This window comes from Schistocerca gregaria, chromosome 9 (assembly GCF_023897955.1).
Source record: "Schistocerca gregaria isolate iqSchGreg1 chromosome 9, iqSchGreg1.2, whole genome shotgun sequence".
Lineage (NCBI taxonomy): Eukaryota > Metazoa > Arthropoda > Insecta > Orthoptera > Acrididae > Schistocerca > Schistocerca gregaria.
In genome coordinates this window covers 204,825,004-204,847,748 of record NC_064928.1, presented here as the reverse complement: position 1 = coordinate 204,847,748, position 22,745 = coordinate 204,825,004, and positions in this window count along the sequence as shown.

The following is a 22,745-nucleotide window of genomic DNA, read 5'->3' as shown; positions in this document are numbered from 1 at the left end:
AACCGTCGATTTGAGCAACTTTAGAGGGATGTCCATGATGGATTTGTTGTTCAGGTGACTTTCAATGACTAGTTCACGGTCGAAGGATTTGAGCTCCCCTCGGCAAAGGATACTACTGATACTGCTTGTATAGCGATATTACTCCACTAGTCTTCTTATTCCGTCAGGTCCGCATGTCGTGACATCTAGTAGTCAATTCTGTATTAGACAGACGTGTCCGTAGACTTTTGATCACATTGTATGGTGTGTTGCGTATTGTGTGTTGAACTGGGGACCTAAAAATGACGGATGGGCATCGTGCCACTGTAGCCGTCAGTTGTTCACAACGCCAGAAAAGGCTACAGCAGTCTACCCATTCCCCTGTCGCCCCACATCGAACCCAGGGTTATTGTGCGGTTCGGCCCCTCTGTTTAACCCCCCCTCCCCCCACCCCCGGGACGCCTCGTACCAGAAGTCTGTAACCCCCAAATGTTTATAGGGTAGAGTAATTATGGTGTACACTACTGGCCATCAAATTTGCTTAACCACGAAGATGACGTGCTACAGACGCGAAATTTAACCGACAGGAAGCAGATGCTGTCATATGCAAATGATTAGCTTTTCAGAGCATTCACACAAGGCTGCCGCCGGTGGTGACACCTACAACGTGCTGACATGAGGAATGTTTCCAACCGGTTTCTCATACACAAACGGCAGTTGACCTGCGTTGCCTGGTGACACGTTGTTGTGATGCCTCTTGTAAGGAGGAGAAATGCGTACCATCACGTTTCCGACTTTGATAAAGGTCGGATTGTAGCATATCACGATTGCGGTCGATCGTATCGCGACATTGCTGCTCGCGTTGGTCGAGATCCAATGACTGTTAGCAGAATGTGGAATCGGTGGGTTCAGGAGGGTAATACGGAACGCCATGCTGGATCCCAACGGCCTCGTATCACTAGCAATTGAGATGACAAGCATCTTATCCGCATGATTGTAACGGATCGCGCAGCCATGTCTCGATCCCTGAGTCAACAGATGGGGGCGTTTGCCAGACAATAACCATCTGCACGAACAGTTCGACGACGTTTGCAGCACCATGGACTACGAGCCCGGACACCATGGCTGCGGTTACCCTTGACGCTGCATCACAGACAGCAGCGCCTGTGATGGTGTACTCAACGACGAACCTCGGTGCTCGAATGGCAAAACGTCATTTTTTCGGATGAATCCAGGTTCTGTTTACAGCATCATGATGGTTGCATCCGTGTTTGGCGACATCGCAGTTAACCCACACTGGAAGCGTGTATTCGTCATCGCCACACTGGCGTATCACCCGGCGTGGTGGTATGGGGTGCCATTGGTTACACGTCTCGGTCGTGTCTTGTTTGCACTGACGGCACTTTGAACAGTGAACGTTACATTTCAGATTTGTTACCACCCGTGGCTCTACTCTTCATTCGATGTCTGCTAAATCCTACACTTCAGCACGATAATTAATGACCGAATCTTGCAGGTCTTGTACGGGCCTTTCTGTACACAGGAAGTGTTCGACTGCTGCCCTGGCCAGCACATTCACCAGATCTCTCACCAACTGAAAACGTCGGTTCAATAGTGAGTGAGCAACTGGCTCGGCACTATACGCCGGTCACCACTCTTGATGGATTGTGGTATTGTGTTGAAGCTGCTCGGGCAGCTGTACCTGTACACGCCATCCAAGCTCTGTTTGACTCAATGCCCAGGCGTATCAAGGCCGTTATTATGGACAGAGGTGGTTGTTCTGGGTACTGATTTCTCAGGATCTATGCACCGAAATTGCCTGAAAATGTAATGACATGTCAGTTCTAGTATAATATATTTGTCCAAAGAATAGCCGTTTATCACCTGCATTTCTTCTTGGTGTAGCAATTTTAATGGTAAGTAGTGTATGGAAGACAGTGTTTGCACAGCAATCGCTGCCGTAGTGTAACAGAGGCTGAATAAGGGGAACCAGCCGCAATCACCTAGGTATATGGAAAACCGCCTTAAAGACCATCCGTGGGGTGCCCGCCACCCCAGACCTCAACACTAATGTGAAGGGCGGATACGTGCCGGGGACCGACATGCCCTCCCGCTTGGGTAGCATCGCGTTAGACTGCGCGGCTAACCGGGCGGCTTTAGCTCCCATAGTGCGAGAAATATATTTCGCTGAGGAACGAAATAAGTAGGAGGTGGAGGGAAGCTAAGACGAAATGGCTGCATGAAAAATGCGAAGAAATTGAAAAATAAATGATAGGCAGAAGGATCCTAGTGTTCAATGTATACATCGAACAAGCGATGATGGATATGAAACAAACGTTCAGGAGTGAAATTAAAATTCAAAGTCCTACGATACTCGAATGATATTGCTATCCCGAGTGAAGGTGTAGAAGAATTACATGAACTGCTGAATGGAATGAACTATTACCTGAAGTTAACATTGATCGACATGCAGAAGATGAATTTAAGGAATTCTGCTAACTAGGCAGTAAAATAACCAACGATGGACGGAGCAAGGCGTATACCAAAAGGAGACTAGCAACGACAAAAAGTACATTCCTTGCGAAGAGAAGTCTACTACTACACTCCTGGAAATGGAAAAAAGAACACATTGACACTGGTGTGTCAGACCCACCATACTTGCTCCGGACACTGCGAGAGGGCTGTACAAGCATTGATCACACGCACGGCACAGCGGACACACTGGGAACCGCGGTGTTGGCCGTCGAATGGCGCTAGCTGCGCAGCATTTGTGCACCGCCGCCGTCAGTGTCAGCCAGTTTGCCGTGGCATACGCAGCTCCACCGCAGTCTTTGACACTGGTAGCATGCCGCGACAGCGTGGACGTGAACCGTATGTGCAGTTGACGGACTTTGAGCGAGGGCGTATAGTGGGCATGCGGGAGGCCGGGTGGACGTACCGCCGAATTGCTCAACACGTGGGGCGTGAGGTCTCCACAGAACATCGATGTTGTCGCCAGTGGTCGGCGGAAGGTGCACGTGCCCGTCGACCTAGGACCAGACCGCAGCGACGCACGGATGCACGCCAAGACCGTAGGAATCTACGCAGTGCCGTAGGGGACCGCACCGCCACTTCCCAGCAAATTAGGGACACTGTTGCTCCTGGGGTATCGGCGAGGACCATTCGCAACCGTCCCCATGAAGCTGGGCTACGGTCCCGCACACCGTTAGGCCGTTTTCCGCTCACGCCCCAACATCGTGCAGCCCGCCTCCAGTGGTGTCGCGACGGGCGTGAATGGAGGGACGAATGGAGACGTGTCGTCTTCAGCGATGAGAGTCGCTTCTGCCTTGGTGCCAATGATGGTCGTATGCGTGTTTGGCCCCGTGCAGGTGAGCACCACAATCAGGACTGCATACGACCGAGGCACACAGGGCCAACACCCGGCATCATGGTGTGGGGAGCGATCTCCTACACTGGCCGTACACCTCTAGTGATCGTCGAGGGGACACTGAATAGTGCACGGTACATCCAAACCGTCATCGAACCCATCGTTCTACCATTCCTAGACCGGCAAGGAACTTGCTGTTCCAACAAGACAATGCACGTCCGCATGTATCCCGTGCCACCCAACGTGCTCTAGAAGGTGTAAGTCAACTACCGTGACCAGCAAGATCTCCGGATCTGTCCTCCATTGAGCACGTTTGGGACTGGATGAAGCGGCGTCTCACGCGGTCTGCACGTCCAGCACGAACGCTGGTCCAACTGAGGCGCCAGGTGGAAATGGCATGGCAGGCCGTTCCACAGGACTACATCCAGCATCTCTACGATCGTCTCCATGGGAAAATAGCAGCCTGCATTGCTGCGAAAAATGGGTATACACTGTACTAGTGCCGACATTGTGCATGCTCTGTTGCCTGTGTCTGTGTGCCTGTGGTTCTGTCAGTGTGATCATGTGATGTATCTGACCCCAGGAATGTGTCAATAAAGTTTCCCCTTCCTGGGACAATGAATTCACTGTGTTCTTATTTCAATTTCCAGGAGTGTATCAAACATAGGACTTGAGAAAGAAATTTCTGAGAATGTATGTTAGTGAAACGTGGACTGTGGGAAAACCAGAACAGAAGAGAATCAAAGCATTTGAGATGTGTTGCTACAGACGAATATTGAAAATTGGGTGGACTGATAAGGTAAGGAATTAGGTGGTTCTACGCAGAATCGAGCGGCAAAGGAATATTTGTAAAACACTGACAAGGAGAAAGAATAGGATGAAAGGACATCTGTTGCGACATGAGGGAATGACTTCCATGGTACTACAGGGAGCTGTAGCGGGCAAAAACACTAGAGGAAGACAGAAACTGAAGTACGTTCAGCAAATAGTTGACGACGTAGGATGCAAGTGAGATGAAGAGGTTAGCTCAGGAGAGGACTTTGTGAAGTCGCGAATGAAACCAATCAGTACGCTGATCACCCAATAAAAAATGCGAGAAACACGATTCGTTTAAATTCACTCCACTACAAAGGAATCTAGCTATATTACCGGAAATTGTACCCTTTTCTAGTAGAAATTTGGGGAATTCTTGACGTGAATACTTATTTGCCTATTCCGCTAGGAGTTAATTTTTCCTGTCCTTTCAGCTCTTTTGAGAGGGCGTACCGGAAATATTGGGCACAATGAGTGAATTTAGAAATTATATAGGGAAGTCTACCTTTTCGTCTTCTTTTTTTAAAGAGGATTTAAATACTTTTTCTTCCCCTAGTAACGTATTTTGTGCTCGCTTATTTGTTTTCTGAACTACGTCTAATTTATTTCTAAAATTGTTCACTCAGATAACCACGTGTTATCTGCCACCGCAGCTGAGTGCTCACACGGTTAACTGCCGTGCAGAGGGCCCGGGATCGATTTCCGGACTGTGCACCATGACTGGAGCCGGCCAGAGTGGCCGAGGGGTTCTAGGCGATACAGTCTGGGCCCGCGTGACAACTGCGGTTGCCGGTTCGAATCCTGCCTCGGGCATAGGCGTGTGTGATGTCCTTAGGTTAGTTAGGTTTAAGTAGTTCTAAGTTCTAGGGGACTGATGCCCTCAGACGTTAGGTCCCATAGTTCTCAGAGCCATTTCAACCATTTTGAACCGTGACTGGATGTAGTGACAAGTTGGTGCATAGCCAACACCCAGCTTTATGCGTGATATAGATCAGTAACTTCCGGAAAACCGTCTGAAGAGTAGCCTGAAATGGTTCGAAACTGGTTCATGGAATAAATAAACAACATTTTCAAAAAATTTGTGGTTGCTGTTATATGTATTCACATTAAATAAACAGTCATCTCTAACGGGTAAGCTTAGTCTAACTGGCGGATGATGTTTTTCTGCTTTCGCCGTATAAATCTTCGTTACCGTACATCTCAAAGCATCAGAGAGTTCGGACCTAAGCCTTGGTTACGGTAATACCCTCGTACGAGCACGAACGGTTTGCCCACGCTCAAAATCTCGTATGTTCGACGTAATGCTCTCACAATAGAACATCGTACCGACCACGACTGACATTTGCTACGTATTGAGGGCTTTGCATCAGGTGCCCTTGGTGTCAAATTCAACAGCACAACCAGCAAGCTTTGATAGTATGTGTACTTGTGTTCATAAAAGTATTTCTTCCGGTTTCAAGGGGTTGAAATTCCCATAAGAAAGTAGTTTCCCGATTTTTGAATCGCCCATAGCGTGCTGTGAACATAGCTGAAACAATTAGCCTCATGAAAACCAGGCAGTGGGCTTTTCAGTTCAGGTCCTGATTTATCTTCAGTCTAAATGCTTTCTAATTCTTGCTGTAAATTGTCTGAGAAACTTATTTTAGCAGCTTATAGAGACCTGTGAGAAGTACCGAAATGTACGTACTGATTCTTTACAAAATCCGATGACACTTTGCTTATGCTCTAACGTCTGTTGACGTTTTGGAAGATCTGATTGACTGCCTTTTCCGTAAGTGGATCGATTACGCTTTTTACTTTAGTATATCTACCATCGTCAAAAATTACAAAATCCCCATCTTCTGAAAGTGTAAGTGTAAGGTCATTAATGTCTATCAGAAACAACAGACTGAGCAAAATCAAATTTTGTGGTCACCACGTCTGATTTCTTAGAATTCTGAGAGCCTGTTGTAATGTGACTGACATCATTTGTTGTGTTGGCAGAAGAGCCAGCACCGTGTGACTAGTGGAGGCCGAAATGCACGCGTCTTAGCTCACGTAGGCTGGCGTGAGGAGGGAAGAACGATACTGACGTGAGGTCTGGAACATGACAAGGAAGGAGTATTCAGAAAACGGACGTAATTAGTTTGACACTTAATTTTAATCCATTAATGATTAACGTCGCTCTTGACGTACATGATTCACAATATTATCTGTTCAGAAGACCTACTAACTGAACATGGCGCCTTGCTGGGTCGTAGCAAATGACGTAGCTGAATGCTATGCGAAACTGTCGTCTCTGCAAATGAGAGCGTACGTAGACAGTAAACCATCGCTATCAAAGTCGGCTGTACAACTGGGGCGAGTGCTAGGGAGTCTCTCTAGACTAGACCTGCCGTGTGGCGGCGCTCGGTCTGCAATCACTGATAGTGGCGACACGCGGGTCCGAGGTATACTAACGGACCGCGGCCGATTTAAAGGCTACCACCTAGCAAGTGTGGTGTCTGGCGATGACAGCACATTATTATTTTGTGTTATTGTGTATATGTCTTTGTCTGTCGCACCTTCCATAGTTAGTCCTGTTACCTCTGAGTGTTTTCTGTCTTCCATCCATATTGTGGTGACGTCACAATTCTCAGTCCATTCCCAGATCCTCCTGGTCAATCTATTCTCGGTCTCTCTACAGAAACACCTGATAACCTTCAGTCGTTGTTCCTTCATTTCATCTGGTAATTCATTGGTCCACATGTATTCACCTCTATTCCAGTAACTATAATGTTATCGAAATTTGAAAAGTCAGGTGAAAGAAATTGGAGCATTTGCAATATGTACAGGAGTTAGAGTATTTAATATTGAGTCTGCTAGTTTGGCGTTGAAGAGCAGCTACTATTTCAGACATTAGTGATTACTGTGGCCCGTTTTCTGTGAGCACGAAGCAGTGGGCAATCATCATACCGAACACTCTGGAAGAGCAAATGAAATGGCAAACAAATACAAGTGCACAAAACAAAGATAATAAAAAAGCTGTTGCTTAACAACGGCTGGAGAATTTAAAACAGTTATGAATATTTTTTTACTTTATCTGTATATGTTTCGTTTCGTTTTACCTCGCACCGTGGAGAGGGCGCTAGTAGGGGAAGAACGGGAGGGGAAATGCAAACCATTCTCGAATCGGTAGTCGGCCATTGTGTTCACAGATGACCTGTTGCGGCGCCAGCATGCGTTAAAAAATGCAAATCTGTTAATAATGGCGCGAAATGCTACGAAATGCAACGAAATCGGATGCGGTAGATTACCCCTGATAAATGTGGATCGGTACGTGGGGGATAAATCAGTCAGCTGTGAACTACTTACGAGACCGCAACTAATTGCTGAGTTATTTATAAAACTCAAAATGCGTGGTGCGTTCCGAACATTCTCCCATCTTCTAATGTACTTCCATACGCATTTTGTGGAAGCACTCGAATATGTATCGGTATGCTAATAATTTGGAATGTTATTTGCAACTTATTGAGTTTTTGTTGGATACCAACGTGGCCGACATGTTTACGCTTTGAATGTCGGCTCATATTGTTTTAGATGTGTATTAAGATGTGCGAAAGGCTGCGTACGTACGTTCTTGGTCGAGGTGGTGTACGTCGTCTTTCTGCAGTGGCAACCTTTGAGTTGTCGCACGTCTAGGACGATTCTCGGCATTGTCGTAATGGAAATACAATACGCCTTATACTATTACTACAGTGGCACTCCTCATTTTTCTCTCAATTCGAAGGCATTCGATGTTGGCCGATCATCGGACGTCATCGGAAGGAAACAAAACAACGAAATTACAGGGCGTCGCTAATTAAAATTCTAGTTTCAGAACACTGTAGAAAGAGAATCACTGAACAGAATGATGTCAAATTAGAACAGCATATTACTGACGCAGGGAGAAGCGACTTGGAATGAAACTAATTACATGAAAATTTGACAAACATATGGCGCTGGTGAGCAAGATGTATGAGACAGGCGAAATACCCTCAGACTTAAGAAGAATATTATAATTCCAATCCCAAGGAAAGGAGGTGCTGACAGATGTGAAAATCACCGAACAGTCAGTTTAATTACTCACGGATGCAAAATCTTAACACCAATTCTTTACAGACGAATGGAAAAACTGGTAGAAGCCGACCTCGGGGAAGATCATCTTGGATTCCGTAAAAATATTGGAACACGTGAGGCAATACTGACCCTTCTAATAATCTTAGAAGCTACATTAAGGAAAGGCAAACATACCTTTCTAGCATTTGTAGACTTAGAGAAAGCTTTTGACAATGTTGACTGGAATACTCTCTTTCAAATTCTAAAGGTGGCAGGGGTAAAATACAGGGAACGAAAGGCTATTTACAATTTGTACAGAAACCAGATAGCAGTTGCAAGAGTGGACGGACATGAAACGGAATCACTGGTTGGGAAGGGAGTGAGACAGGGTTGTAGCCTCTCCCCGAAGTTATTCAATCTGTATATTGAGCAAGCAGTGAAGGAAACAAAAGAAAAATTGGGGATGGGTATTAAAATCCATGGGGAAGAAATAAAAACATTGAGGTTCGCCGATGATATTGTAATTCTGTCAGAGACAGCAAAGGACTTGGGAGAGCAGATGAACGGAATGGACAGTGTCTTGAAAGGAGGATATAAGATGAACATCAACAAAAGCAAAACGAGGGTAATGGATTGTAGTCGAATAAAGTCGGGTGATGCTGAGGGAATTAGATTAGGATATGAGACTCTTAATGTCGTAAAGGAGTTTTGCTATTTGGGGAGCAAAATAACTGATGATGGTCGACGTAGAGAGGATATAAAATGTAGACTGGCAATGGCAAGGAAAGCGTTTCTGAAGAAGAGAAATTTGTTGACATCGAGTATAGACTTAAGTGTCAGGAAGTCGTTTCTGAAAGTATTTGTATGGAGTGTAACCATGTATGGAAGTGAAACACCATTCTGTAAGTCAGTCTACGGTCTTTAAGAACACGAGCCCGAATTCGTTCGACGTTTGCATCGGAACTCGGTGTCGACGGGCGTCCCGGGCGAGGGTCGTCGTTCACTTCTTCTCGGCCATCCCGGAACCTTTTTAACCACTCGTTCACGGTTGGTTCCTTCAGAGAATTGTCTCCGTAAACCGGTTGCAAACACTCAAAAATCTCACGGCCATTCTTACCTAGCTTTGCAAGGAACTTGATGTTGACGCGCTGTTCCTCAATCAGAGAGAGCTCCATGCCGACGGCAGGTGAAAAAGGGTAACTGTCAACAAGCTGCCGCACACTCCCACCTTCACGCAGAGTGCTCTGACTCGAACTGAGCGTTGATGGGATTGATTACAGCAGTAGTCCCACCTGGCGTGACTGCAACTTGTAACATAAAGACATTATTCAACTTTTATACGCATTTTCCGGAAAAACCTCATATATGGGGCAGAAACATGAACGCTGAGACGAGAGGATGAAAAAAGGTTAGAAGCATTTGAGATGTCGATATGGAAGAGAATGGAGAGGATAAGCTTGATGGAAAGAGTGAGTAATGAAAGAGTATTGGAAAGGGTTAGTGAGAGATGTCTGCTGAAGGTTGTAAGAGAAAGGAAAAAGACCTGGTTGGGACATTTATTGAGAAGGGAGTGCTTGCTAGTAGATGCTTTGGAACGACTGGTTTGTGGGAAAAGACTCAGAGGAAGAAGAAGATACAAGATGATAGACGACATAAAGGGAAGAGGAACTACTGCAGACCTGAAGAGGTGTGCAGAAGACAGGACAACCTGGAGAACTACCATGTGAAAACCAGCCTTTTGGCAGAACACTGATGATGATGATGCAAATGGGCAATGTAAAGCCACTGAACATTCTATGAACAGACCAAGCCCGTTTAGAAGGTCACGTCAGCGCTTAGAACTGCAGAATGAAGATAACCCGCACGCACTTCAACCAGCACAACTTCGTTCTGGAAATGTGAATTTGTGGTGCGGGTAGGCGGCATCGTTTATCGCAGGGCCGTATTTTCTCTAAAACATGAGCCCCGTAGGTCCTGTTGCCTGTAGACGTTATAACAATCTGCGTACCAAAATCAATCCAACACTTTAACAGACTGGATGATTGGGTGCGATCACTTTTCCGTAACATGGCGCTCCTCCGCACATTGCACAGCCAGGTAAGCGGTTGTTGGAGAGGCATTTTGCAAATGCGGCAAACACTACTGATCATTAAAATTGCTACACCAAAAAGAAATGCAGATGTTAAACTGGTATTCATTGGACAGATATATTATACTAGAACTGACATGTGATTACATTTTCACGCTATTTGGGTGCATAGATCCTGAGAAATCAATACCCAGAACAGCCACCTCTTGCTGTAATAACGTCCTTCATACGCCTGGGCAATGAGTCAAACACAGCTTGAATGGCGTGTACAGGTACAGCTGCCCATGCAGCTTTAACACGAAGACGTTCTGAATTGGTGATAGATCTGGAGAATGTTCTGCCCAGGGCCGCAGTCGAACTTTTTCTGCATCCAGAAAGGCCAGAACAAGACCTGCAACATGCGGTCGTGTATTATCGTGCTAAAATGTGGGGTTTCGCAGGGATCGAATGAAGGGTAGGGCCACGTGTCGTAACACATCTGAAATGTAACGTCCACTCTTCAAAGTGCCGTCAATCTGAACAAGAGGTGACCGAGACCTGTAACCAATGGCACCCCATACCATCGCGCCGGGTGATACGCCATTAAGGCGATGACGAATACACGCTTTGAATGTGCGTTCACCGCGATGTCGCCAAACATGGATGCGACCATCATGATGCTGTAAACAGAACCTGGATTTATCGGAAAAAATGACATTTTGCCATTTGCGCACACAGGTTCGTCGATTGAGTACACCACAGTAGGCGCTCCTGTCTGTGATGCAGCGTCAAGGGTAACCGCAGCTATGGTCTCCTTGCTGCAAACGTCGTCGAACTGTTCGTGCAGATGGTTGTTGTCTTGCAAACGTCCCCATCTGTTGACTCAAGGATCGAGGCGTGGCTGCACGATCCGATACAGCCATGCGGATAAGATACCTGTCAACCCGACTGCTAGTGATACGAGACCATTGGGATCCAGCACGGCGTTCCGTATTACTCACCTGAACCCAACGATTCGATATTCTGCTAACAGTCATTGGATGTCGACCAACGGCAGCAGCAAAGTCGCGATACAATAAACCGCAATCGTGATAGGCTACAATCCGACCTTTATCAAAGTCGGAAACGTGATGGTACGCATTTCTCCTCCTTACACGAGGCATCGCAACAACGTTTCACCAGGCAACGCCGGTAAACTGCTGTTTGTGTATGAGAAATCGGTGGGAAACTTCCCCCGTGTCAGCACGTCGTAGGTGTCGCCAGCGGCACCATCTTGTGTGAATGCTCTGAAAAGCTAATCATTTGCATATCACAGCATCTTCTTCCTGTCGGTTAGTTTTCGGGTCTGTAGCACGTCATCTTCGTGGTTTAGCAGCTATAATGGCCAGTAGTGTAGAATTATCAGCCGCCATATTTTTAGCCGTGTGGAGTGGCCGCTCTGTTTGAGGCGTCATGTCACGGACTGCGCGGCCCCTCCCGCCAGGAGGTTCGAGGCCTCCCTCGAGCATGAGTGTGTGTTTTGTTCTTAGCATAAGTTAGTTTAAGTATTGTGTAAGTCTAGAGGCCGATGGCGTCAGCAGTTTGGTGCCTTAGGAATTCACACACATTTGAGCCATTTCACTATGCCCTGGTCCTCCACATCACCTGATCGTATTCAGTGTGGCTTCTGGCTGAAGGCTTATATGGAACATGTTATGTGCAGAGCTCCTAATAGGAATGTAGCTTAACTGAAAGCACGATTTGCGCAACCCATTTTGAAAAGTACCCCCGAGACACTCCAGTCTATTGTGGATTAATCTGTTTCTCGATTTCAACTTGTGACAGAGAACGGTGGACAGTATACTGACTACGTCTTGCGCCAGCCTCACGAAAATCAGAAACGGCTGCCATTTTCCTTTTTATACGTCTTTTGTCCTCAGGAGGATTAATACCCGAAACCTCCCCCCCCCCCCTCCTAGTACGACCTTCCCTCGGCAGGTAGGCTTAATTGACTGCCAGTGCCCGAACTGTTGACTGTCGAACTTGTGCAGTCATGCGTGTTGAACAGTACAGTTGGTATAATGTGACACTCAAACGATAATTGTTTTACATCTGTCGCTTGTAGTCGACACCATTTACTTTAAGACGCCTACAGCACCTCATGATATTTCCCTTTAAGCCAATAATGTGCTGTTCAAATTTGACGTCATTCTGGGCAGTAAGTCTCTTCCTGCAGCATTTATAAACTGGAACTTTAATTGTGTACAGCTTCACAATAAACGTGCCGATCCGACAACACACGACGACGCCGATCCTAGGTTAGGAGGAGAACTTCTGTAAGGTTTGGAAGGTAGGAGGGTAGGAGACGAGGTGCTGGCAGAAGTAAAGCTGTGAGGACGGGGCGTGAGTCGTGCTTGGGTAGCTCACTTGGTAAAGCACTTGCCCGCGAAAGGCAAATGTCCCGAGGTTCGAGTCTCCATCCGGCACACAGTTCTAATCAACCACAAAGTAAGCGCACATTCCGCTGCAGAGTGAAAATCTCATTCATGCAATGCCTGGTGGTCAGGCTTCATCCACAGTTCATTGAACTGCCACTGAGCCGAAGTATCATTTTAGAATGGGAAGAATTACCCCAAAGTATCATACCATATGACATAGGTGAATGAAAATAAACATAGTAGACAAATTTTCGTGGCGAACGATCACTCACTTCATACACTGTTCGAATAGTAAAACAGCAGCATTAAGACTTTGAACAAGATCCTGAAGATGGGCTTTCCACCACAGCTTACTATCTTTCTGAACACCTAGAAATTTAAACTGTTCAGCTTCTCTGTTATATGCCCATTCTGTGAAATTAAAACGTCAGGTTTTGTTGAATTGTGTATTAGAAACTAAAAAAAAGATTCTTACTGTGATTTATCGTTAGTTTATTGTCCACAAGCCATGAACTTAGGCGATGAGCGGCACTATTTGAAGCAGGACCAATGTTACACACAATCCTTTACTACCAAGCTAGTGTCATCAGCAAACAGAAATATTTTAGAGTTACCAGTAATACTAGAGGGAATACCAATTATATAAATAAGGAACAGGAGCGGCCCCAACACTGATTCTCGGGGCACCCCTCATTTGACTGTACAACGCTGGGACCCAAAACCATAGCCAGTCTCAACATTGTGAATAATTACTTTTTGCTGTCTGTTGCTAGAGGTGTACCAATTGTGAGATACTCCCCGTATTCCGCAATGGTCCAACCTCTGGAGCAATATTTTATGATCAACAAAATCAAATGCCTTAGTTAAATAAAAAATAAGCCTAGATTTCAAACCGTTTTCCTTAACCCATCCAGTACCTCACAGTCAACGTACGTTACTGTGACCATCGCTTATGTTCAACGCGCAATAACCACTCTCAAGTGAGCCGGCCGCGGTGGTCTAGCGGTTCTAGGCGCGCAGTACGGATCCGCGCGACTGCTACGATCGCAGGTTCGAATCCTGCCTCGGGCATGGATGTATGTGATGTCCTTACGTTAGTTAGGTTTAAGTAGTTCTAAGTTCTAGGGGACTGATGACCACAGTAATTAAGTCCCATAGTGCTCAGAGCCATTTGAACCATTTGAACTCTCAAGTGACAATTGGCATCTCTAGCAGTCAAGAGTGTCTAAAGCCCGTTGGAGGGACGCGAAAAAATATTGTAGTGGTTGTTCCGTTGAGGAAAGGAGCGATTTATCTGGCGTCCAAAAGCGTATCACACCATTGCATTCGTGCCAAGGGTGGAACCATTTCCAAAAGGGAAAGTTAGTGAACTGCTCATGTGCCTTCATGGTTAAAGATTAACGTGCATACCAAAATGCCGCTATACAAAGTTAGCACCGAGGAAGCTATAGTACACAACGGGCCACAGATGAAGGGACTGAAAGGTACGGAGACGTGTATGGGCGGATAGCCGTGCAACTGTTGAGCATCTGAGCACCCAGATGAAACAAGGGCTACCAACGGTGTCTCCTCGACAACCATTTAGTGAAAGCAGCCGCGTATGGTCCTCCGCAGCAGGCACCTGGTTCCTGCAACCGTTCTGACTGCTTTACATCGGTGACGAAGGCTTGAATTTGCACGCCAACACCGTAACTGGACGTTCACTAATATGAAACAGGGGGTGTTTCCAGATGCTCTAGTCATTCTGAAATGCACAATGTATCAACCGAGGTACGCATGTATTATGAAGACCAAGTCTACCCAGACATGCAGTTTCTCTTACTCGGCACGTTGGCATCTACCAGCAGGACAATGCAACGTATCCCAAAGCTTTCAGTGTTCGGTGCGTCATTCCAAGACCACCAGGATGAGTTTAACGTACTCCTGTGCCAGATTCCACAGGTGTAAACTGAGGCTAGACCATTGGTGAGGTTGTTAGCACCATGGATCTTCAACCGAGAAACCTAGCGCAGATGGCCACGATACTGGACTCAACATGGCCCCACGTCCCTGTCTGTACATTTCTCAATGACTCTTCTTGCATGTCTGACGTTGCAAAATATGCACTACTTGGTCAGAAGCATCCGGACACCCCAAAAAACATACATTTTTCGTATCAGGTGCATTGTGGTGCTACCTACTGCCAGGTACTCCATATCAGTGACGTCAGAGTATTTGAAATCGTGAGAGAGCAGATTGGAGCGCTCCGCGGAACTCACGTACATCGAATGTGGTCAGGTAAATGTGTGTGACCTGTATCATATGTCAATACGCGGGATTTCCACACTCCTAAACATCCATAGGTCCACTGTTTCCGACGTGATAGTGAAGGGGAAACATGAAGGGATAGGTACAGCACAAAAGCCAACAGGCCGACCTCTTCTGTTCACTGACAGAGACCACCAATAGCTGAAGAGCGTCGTAATGTGTAATAGGCGGACAGCTAGCCAGACCATCACACAGAAATTCCTGACTGCATCAGGATCCACTGCAAGTACTGTGACAGTTATGCGGGAGGTCAGAGAACTTGGATTTCATGGTCGATCGCCTGTTCATAAGCACACATCACGCCAGTAAATGCCAAACGACGCCTCGCTTGGTTAAGGAGCTTAAACATTGGACGAGTGAACAGTGGAGAAACGTGAGAATTGCCGAATCACGGTATGCAATGTGGCGATCCGATGCCAGGGTGTGGGTATGGCGAATTCCTAGTGCCAACAGTAAAATATAGGGGCGGTGGGGGTATGGTGTGGTCGTGTATTTCATAGAGGTTTGTTGCTCCTCTTGTTTTGCGGGACACTATCACAGTATAGGCATACATTGATGTTTTAAGCACCTTGTTACTTTCCATTGTTGAAAATGAATTCTGGTACGGCGTCTTTCAACACGATCGAGCACCTTTTCATAATGCACGGCTTGTGGCAGAGTGGTTACACGACAATAACATTCCTTTAATGGACTGGCCGGCACAGAGTCCTGACCTGACCCCTACAGAACCCCCTTGGGATGTTTTGGAACGCCAACTTTGTGACAGGCCTCATCGATTGACATCGACACCTCTTCTCAGTGCAGCACTCCGTGAAGAATGGGCTGCCATTCCATAAGAAACCTTCCAACACCAGACTGAACGTATGCCTGCGAGAGTGGAAGCTGTCATCAAAGCTAAGGGTAGGCCAACATCATACTGAATTCCAGCATTACCGATGTAGGGTGCCACGAACTTTTAAGTCAATTTCAGCCAGGTGTCCGGATACTTTTGATCACATAGCCTAGGTATTCAGGCTTCTGACAGGTTGTCACATTAACCTGATTGAACACTGTCTTTGATGTTTTCCTCGAGGGAGAAGCTAGGCACATGAGTGAGTGAGATGCTAAGAACTACGAAACACAGCACACTGTGATAACACGCATTTACGGGAAGTGGTACTTGACTGAAACTCGGCCTCATTCAATCCTGGCACCCATGCACACTTTGAAGGGAATAAGGGGACGGAATATTTTCAGGCACACGTTCCAGATCACATGATTAATGTCTTCCCTTCTCGCATCTTTCTACTGGTTGATAGAGTTTCATCCACAGTACCATAGTACGATGAACCCATTCTTCTTCTCAGGCGTTGGTAATACCGTAGTTTCATATTATTTGCAACTCTCTTTTCAATAGTGTCCGTCTCTTGCAAGCGTTGGTGGAACTGTACAAACGCAACTGTCTCCGAGGGTAAAGTTTACTATAAAATAACGTTTAGTATTGCCAGGCCATGTAGGTAGTACATATCGGCCACAGCAGACACTAAATACATCTTTCTAATTCGTTGTGATGGAAGTTTAAAACAGAACAATTGGTAATCAAACGGAACAAAACAAATGCCACGGCCAGCTGTAAACAAGAAAGGGAGTAAAAATGTACATTTGAGGTAAACTGCACAACCAAGTGTCAATGCAAGGAATTCCTAACGAAGAACTATTGGAATGTTTTCTAATGTTTAGATGTCGAGAACAAATCCTTGAAGATTCTAACACATGTTTATATACTCCTTGCATAAGTAAAAGAAAAAAATATAGAAATTCTTCATGAGGCTCGTTTTTCTGCCCTGCATTGTGCGATCAAATCGTGAATCGTTGACTGTCTGCCGCTGAGTTAGTAGTAAAGGGTGGGGAAGGTACCACCGGTGAATACGATTTTAGCGCCATGTATCTACACACACACACACACACACACACACACACACACACACACACACACACACACACACACACACACACACACACTGAGAGAGAGAGAGAGAGAGAGAGAGAGAGAGAGAGAGAGACCTACACACCCACACGTATGCACATACAACCCACACGTGGAGTTTACGTCCAGGAAAACCGGTGCAGCCAATCTGCGGTTTCCAAAGTTCCGGGATTTCCACAAACGCCCAGAGCAACAGCTTTTCCAGCTGCGCTGTGTATTTCGTCTCACAGGCTATGTAAGACACACACACTTAGCACCAACTTGTTACGTATGCGGTAGCATGTAGGTTATGTAACCATTGAATACCTGTACTGTCAGCATTTCAAAAAGCGAGATATTGTACCGTCTGGAAACAGAATGTCAGCCGCTAACCGACGTACCCCGATTTTCTTAAATAATAGAACTTCAGACGTTTGATTACCTTACAGACAACTTAATGAGTTAATTACCTGGCTTTCAGTGTTTGAAACCTTTATGGATGCAGGCGGATAACCCCAAATATGTGGCTTTTCTTCAGATTTTTCTCCCAAAGACCAATGAACGCATTTAAAAAAGGTTTAAAATAATGTTTTAAGTTTGTTGGAAGTTTTTAAGTGCTCTCATTATCAAATATTGAAGGGGTATTGAGTGGTTATATTGAGATACGATTTAAGAAAAGCTTATTTTTCTCGCAACTCAATGTTTCTGATGTTGTATCTCCTGAAGTATGTGTCCTACAGTGATATAATTTTGCAACTACATTTCCAGCCACAAGCAGATATCTACAAAATCTATTACGAATAGAATTAGTGGTAGACAACTAATAAAATGTCACCTCTCATTACTGAGTGAATAATGAACATGTTCTAAGTGATAAACGTTTTGCTTTTATTACTTTGTTCCAAAAATATTAGTGAGGGTTTCCCCCAGACAGCTTTAGAAACTTTTTTCTATTATGTGAGGCAGGGTTGTAGCCTATCCCCGATGTTATTCAATCTGTGTACTGAGCAAGCAGTAAAGGAAACAAAAAAAAATTCTGAGTAGGAATTAAAATCCATGGAGAAGAAATAAAAACTTTGAGATTCGCCGATGACATTGTAATTCTGTCAGAGACAGCAAAGGACCTGGAAGAGCAGCTGGATGGAATGGACAGTGTCTTGAAAGGAGGATATAAGATGAATATCAAGAAAAGCAAAACGAGGATAATGGAATGTAGGCGAATTAAATCGAGTGATGCTGTGGGAATTAGATTAGGAAAAGAGACGCTTAATGTAGTAAATGATTTTTGCTATTTGGGGAGCAAAATAACTGATGATGGTCGAAGTAGAGATGATATAAAATGTTGACCGGCAATGGAAAGGAAAGCGTTTCTGAAGAAGAGATGTTTGTTAACATCGAGTATAGATTTAAGTGTCAGGAAGTCGTTTCTGAAAGTATTCGTTTGGAGTGTAGCCTTGTATGGAAGTGGAACGTGGACGATAAATTGTTTAGACAAGAAGAGAGTAGTAGATTTCGAAGTGCGGTGCTACAGAAGAATTCTGAAGATTACATGGGTAGATCACATAACTAATGAGGAGGTACTGAAAAGAATTGGAGGGAAGAGAAATTTGTGGCACAGTTGACTAGAATAAGGGATCGGTTGGTAGGCCATATACTGAGGCATCACTTGATCACAAATTTAGTATTGGAGGGCAGCATGGCGGGCAAAAATCGTAGAGGGAGACCAAGAGATGAATACACTAAACATATTCAGAAGGATATAGGTTGCACTAGGTACTGGGAGATGAAGAAACTTGCAGAGGATAGAGTAACATGATGAGATGCATCAAACCAGTCTCAGGACTGAAAACAACAACAACAACATGCGTAAAGTTGGTAGGAAGTCGTCAGGTGCTGTCTTTCCATAGTACTGTAGTACTGAAGTGACAAGCTATGGGATACCCCTTAATATCACGATGGACTTTCTTTTGCCTGGTTTACTGCATCAACTCGAATTGGTATGGGCTCTACGAGTATTTGGGAATCCCCAGCAAAAATGTTGATCCATGCTGACTCTATAGTCGTCTTCAGTTGCAGAATTTCGTGCACGAACTATCCTCTCGAGTATTTCCCATTAATGTACGATGAGATTCATGTCGGGCGACGTTCGTGGCCAAACCGCCAGCTCCAACTGTCCAGAATGTTCTTCAAACCAATCGCGAACAGTTGAAGCCCTGTTATATCGCGCACTGACAGCCATAAAAATTGCCTCACTGTTTAGTAACATGATTCCAGGAATGGCTGAAAACTGTCGAACATAACCGATGACTTAGTTCATTCCATGTAAACATATTCCACGCGATTCAGGTGCTACCACCAGCTTGCAAAGTGCCTTCTTGACTACTTGGGTCCATGAATTCTTGGGGGTAAGGGCCACAAACGAACCCTACAGTCAACTCTTACCAACTGAAATCAGGACTCATCTGATCAGTCTACGATTCTCCTTTTGGCTAGAGTCCAGCTAATACGATCTCGATTCTGGGAGAAGCGCTGCAGTCGATGTCGTACTGTTAGCAAAGGCATACGCGTCGTTCGTCTGCTTCCAAAGTCCATTAAAGCCAAATTTCGCGGCACCGACCTAACGGATACGTTCGTCGTACGTTCCACATTGATTTCTGTGGATTTCGCAGGTAAATTTATCACGATTCTGGAAAATTTTATTTTAAACTTTGTCTGGATGCTGTTTCTGTTGCTCAATTATCCCAGGGCGAAGAGAAGCAATCATTCTGTGTCTGAATCGTATAAAATACTGGCTGTCCCAAGAAAGGTGTACAGCCTAGTTGTGACTGTAATAATAAAATTTATTAAGATCCGGAATAATCTCAAAATTCGAAATAATATGATCAAAAATAGAAACAAACTATGTATAAAAACTGTTCAAATGTTTGGCCACCGTGGTCCAGAGGCAGCTTATAAAGCTGACCGATGGAACCCAACACGTTCCTAATCGATTGGTGATTCCATGGAATGGTTCAAATGGCTCTGAGCACTATAGGACTTAACAGCTGAGGTCATCACTCCCCTAGAACTTAGAACTACTTGAACCCAACTAACCTAAGGACATCACACACATCCTTGCCCGAGGCAGGATTCGAACATGCGACCGTAGCGGTGGTGCGGTTCCAGACTGGAGCGCCTAGAACCGCTCGGCCACTCCGACCGGCTCCATGGAATGCTGTGTGCACATCGACCATGTATGCTATGTGAGTTATTGTCATCGCTTCTCAGTTTTGGTTACTGACAACTTGATACCAGTGTCTATGAGTTTAATTTGTACACCACAGCACTGAAGATAATCACTATGTGATCGAAAATCGATTTTGAAATCAAGAAACCATCAATATTACGGCCAACGCCGACCTTCTTTTAGTTTTATTTAGCGTTCCTTATCGCTACGGTAGGCTTTTGATACGTTCGTTTTCGGTCTTGTCACGGTCCGCGTGGTTCTCTCCGTCGGAGGTTCGAGTCCTCCCTCAGGCATGGGTTTGTGTGTCGTCATTACCGTAAGTTAGTTTAGGTTAGGTTAAATAGTGTGTAAGCTTAGAGACCGATGACCTCAGCAGTTTGGGACCATAAGCGCGTATCAAAAATTTCCAAATTGTTTTTATGTTAGTTTTCTATGGCAGATTTCATTGATTATAGCTGGTCTTGTGTTGTAAACATTCTGTAGCCGATGCACCTATAGAAAAAAGTTCATAGTGGTTAAACCTGGTGAGTGGTAGCACGGTACTGCCTCTTCGTCCTATCCATACGTATAGTGAGTGCTCGTCAAGGTATGCCATTACGTCGCGATGCTACTGGGAGGTTTTCCATCCTGTTGGAAATTCAATTCTTTATCCTGAAATATCTCTTCGATGCGTGGAATGGCGTATTTTTGTAGTACGTTGAGGTAATTTTCACAACCCAATGTGTGCTCGAAAAAGAAATACCATGTAAGGTGTCAGGCAAATCCAACACCTTCCATGAAAACACTGACATGATAAGCAAATCCAGTAGTATGTCACATAGCTCAGAATAAATCGTGACATTAAATTGACCAAAGTAATACGAGTAATGAGTGAGCAAATGGAATACCACAGACGAACACAAGAATGCCTAAATGCATGTCATACCTTCCCACCGTGAGACAGACACAGTTCAGAGGGGAGACACGAGAACTGAAGCCGACAGCAGAACCGTGTTAAGCTAGAAGGCCCTACGATAAGGGACGGACTGGACACTCACGTCGCCAGCTAACCACTAGGACAACCCCAGCTGCAAGTTTTAGTGTGGGACTCTTTCGCGCCCTTGTTACGTCAGGACCACCCCCAGCCCATGGTAAAAGCTAGAGCCCACCAGAAGAACAGTATCGATCTTACGATAACACAAAAAGGGCCAACCCCAGTCGCAAGTTTCAGTGTGAGACTTTTTCACGTCTCTGTTACGTTAGGACTACCCTCCCGCCCATGTTAAAAGATAGAGCCCTCCAGAAGAACAGTATAGATCTTACGATAACGGTAAAAGGAGCACACCAGCTGCAAGTTTTAGCGTGAGACTTTTTCGCGTCTCTGTTACGTTGCAAACTTTAAAAACATTGCCCCACCACGAAAAGTATAATGTTTCTCATTTGATAGACATAATTTTTGTAGGCGGAGTTTAAGGTTAACATTGGGACCCTGATTGGTCAGATGAAAACACAGCCAGATAGTTATTTTTTAACCAACTTAGGTAAATTGGCGTAAGGAGAAGATAGTTGCTTGCGAGACGGCAAGGTGAGCGGAGCTGTGCTGCTCGCCGCCCCCTGTCGAACACCGACAAAGTAATGACTGCACGCGATGTCGCATAACAGCGCATAAAGCTTCACTCAGAACTGCAGAAGTATCATCTGTTACACCCCGTTTTTGCATAATACTAGTGTCGATCGGCAATTAAAGCTCATGGTGTTCACATTTGCCACTTCCAGTAAAAATCTGAAACGGGATGATTTTTCTGTTATATAGTTATTGAGAAGTCACATCAGCCACTGTAATTCACGACAAGTTAGGTAAGTAATTAAAGATAACTGAGGGTCACTGTAGACCATTTTGGTAGTTTTCTCTTTTGCGAAACTTAAATTAAACCTAGATTATAGATGTGATATGACATAGGTCATCCTTCGATCGATTGTAGAACTTGGAAACCCATTTAGGGAATATTCGTTCACATTTTTGTTGAACACTGTTGGTTTTTACCATCCTGTATTAAAACATTTCCTTTTATCAATAGTGCAATTTATAAACAATGTTTTGTGAGTAGAATAAAATTTCCAGTGGTAAACTTAACTTCTTTTTCGACGTTATTTTACCAGCTAACTAAAAATAGGAAATCGTTGAACTCCTTCCACTAAATGTAGTTAGTATTAAGATTCTTTTACAGGGAGTGCAGTGGAACTGACGCTGAAATCATTAAGTATTTGGTTACATCATCGCTAGTCTCACTGAACTCTTCTGAATTCTACATGTCATGTGTGGTCTGGCGTCTCCTTACCAGCAACAGGTCCAAGGTTCAAACCAGTCAATTCTCTAAAAAACACGCTCAGAGCGTCGTTGCGTGAAAGTGGTAGGGAGACACGATATAAAACAGACACCACGCAGAATGTTAGAACCATTTCAAAACAAATATTGATAAACCTCACAACCATCGACACTTTAACGCTTGGTACGTTCAGACGCTGTTTCACTGTCATGGGAGGATTCTCAGCTGCCCATTAGGTACGAATGTGGAGTTTAATTGAGC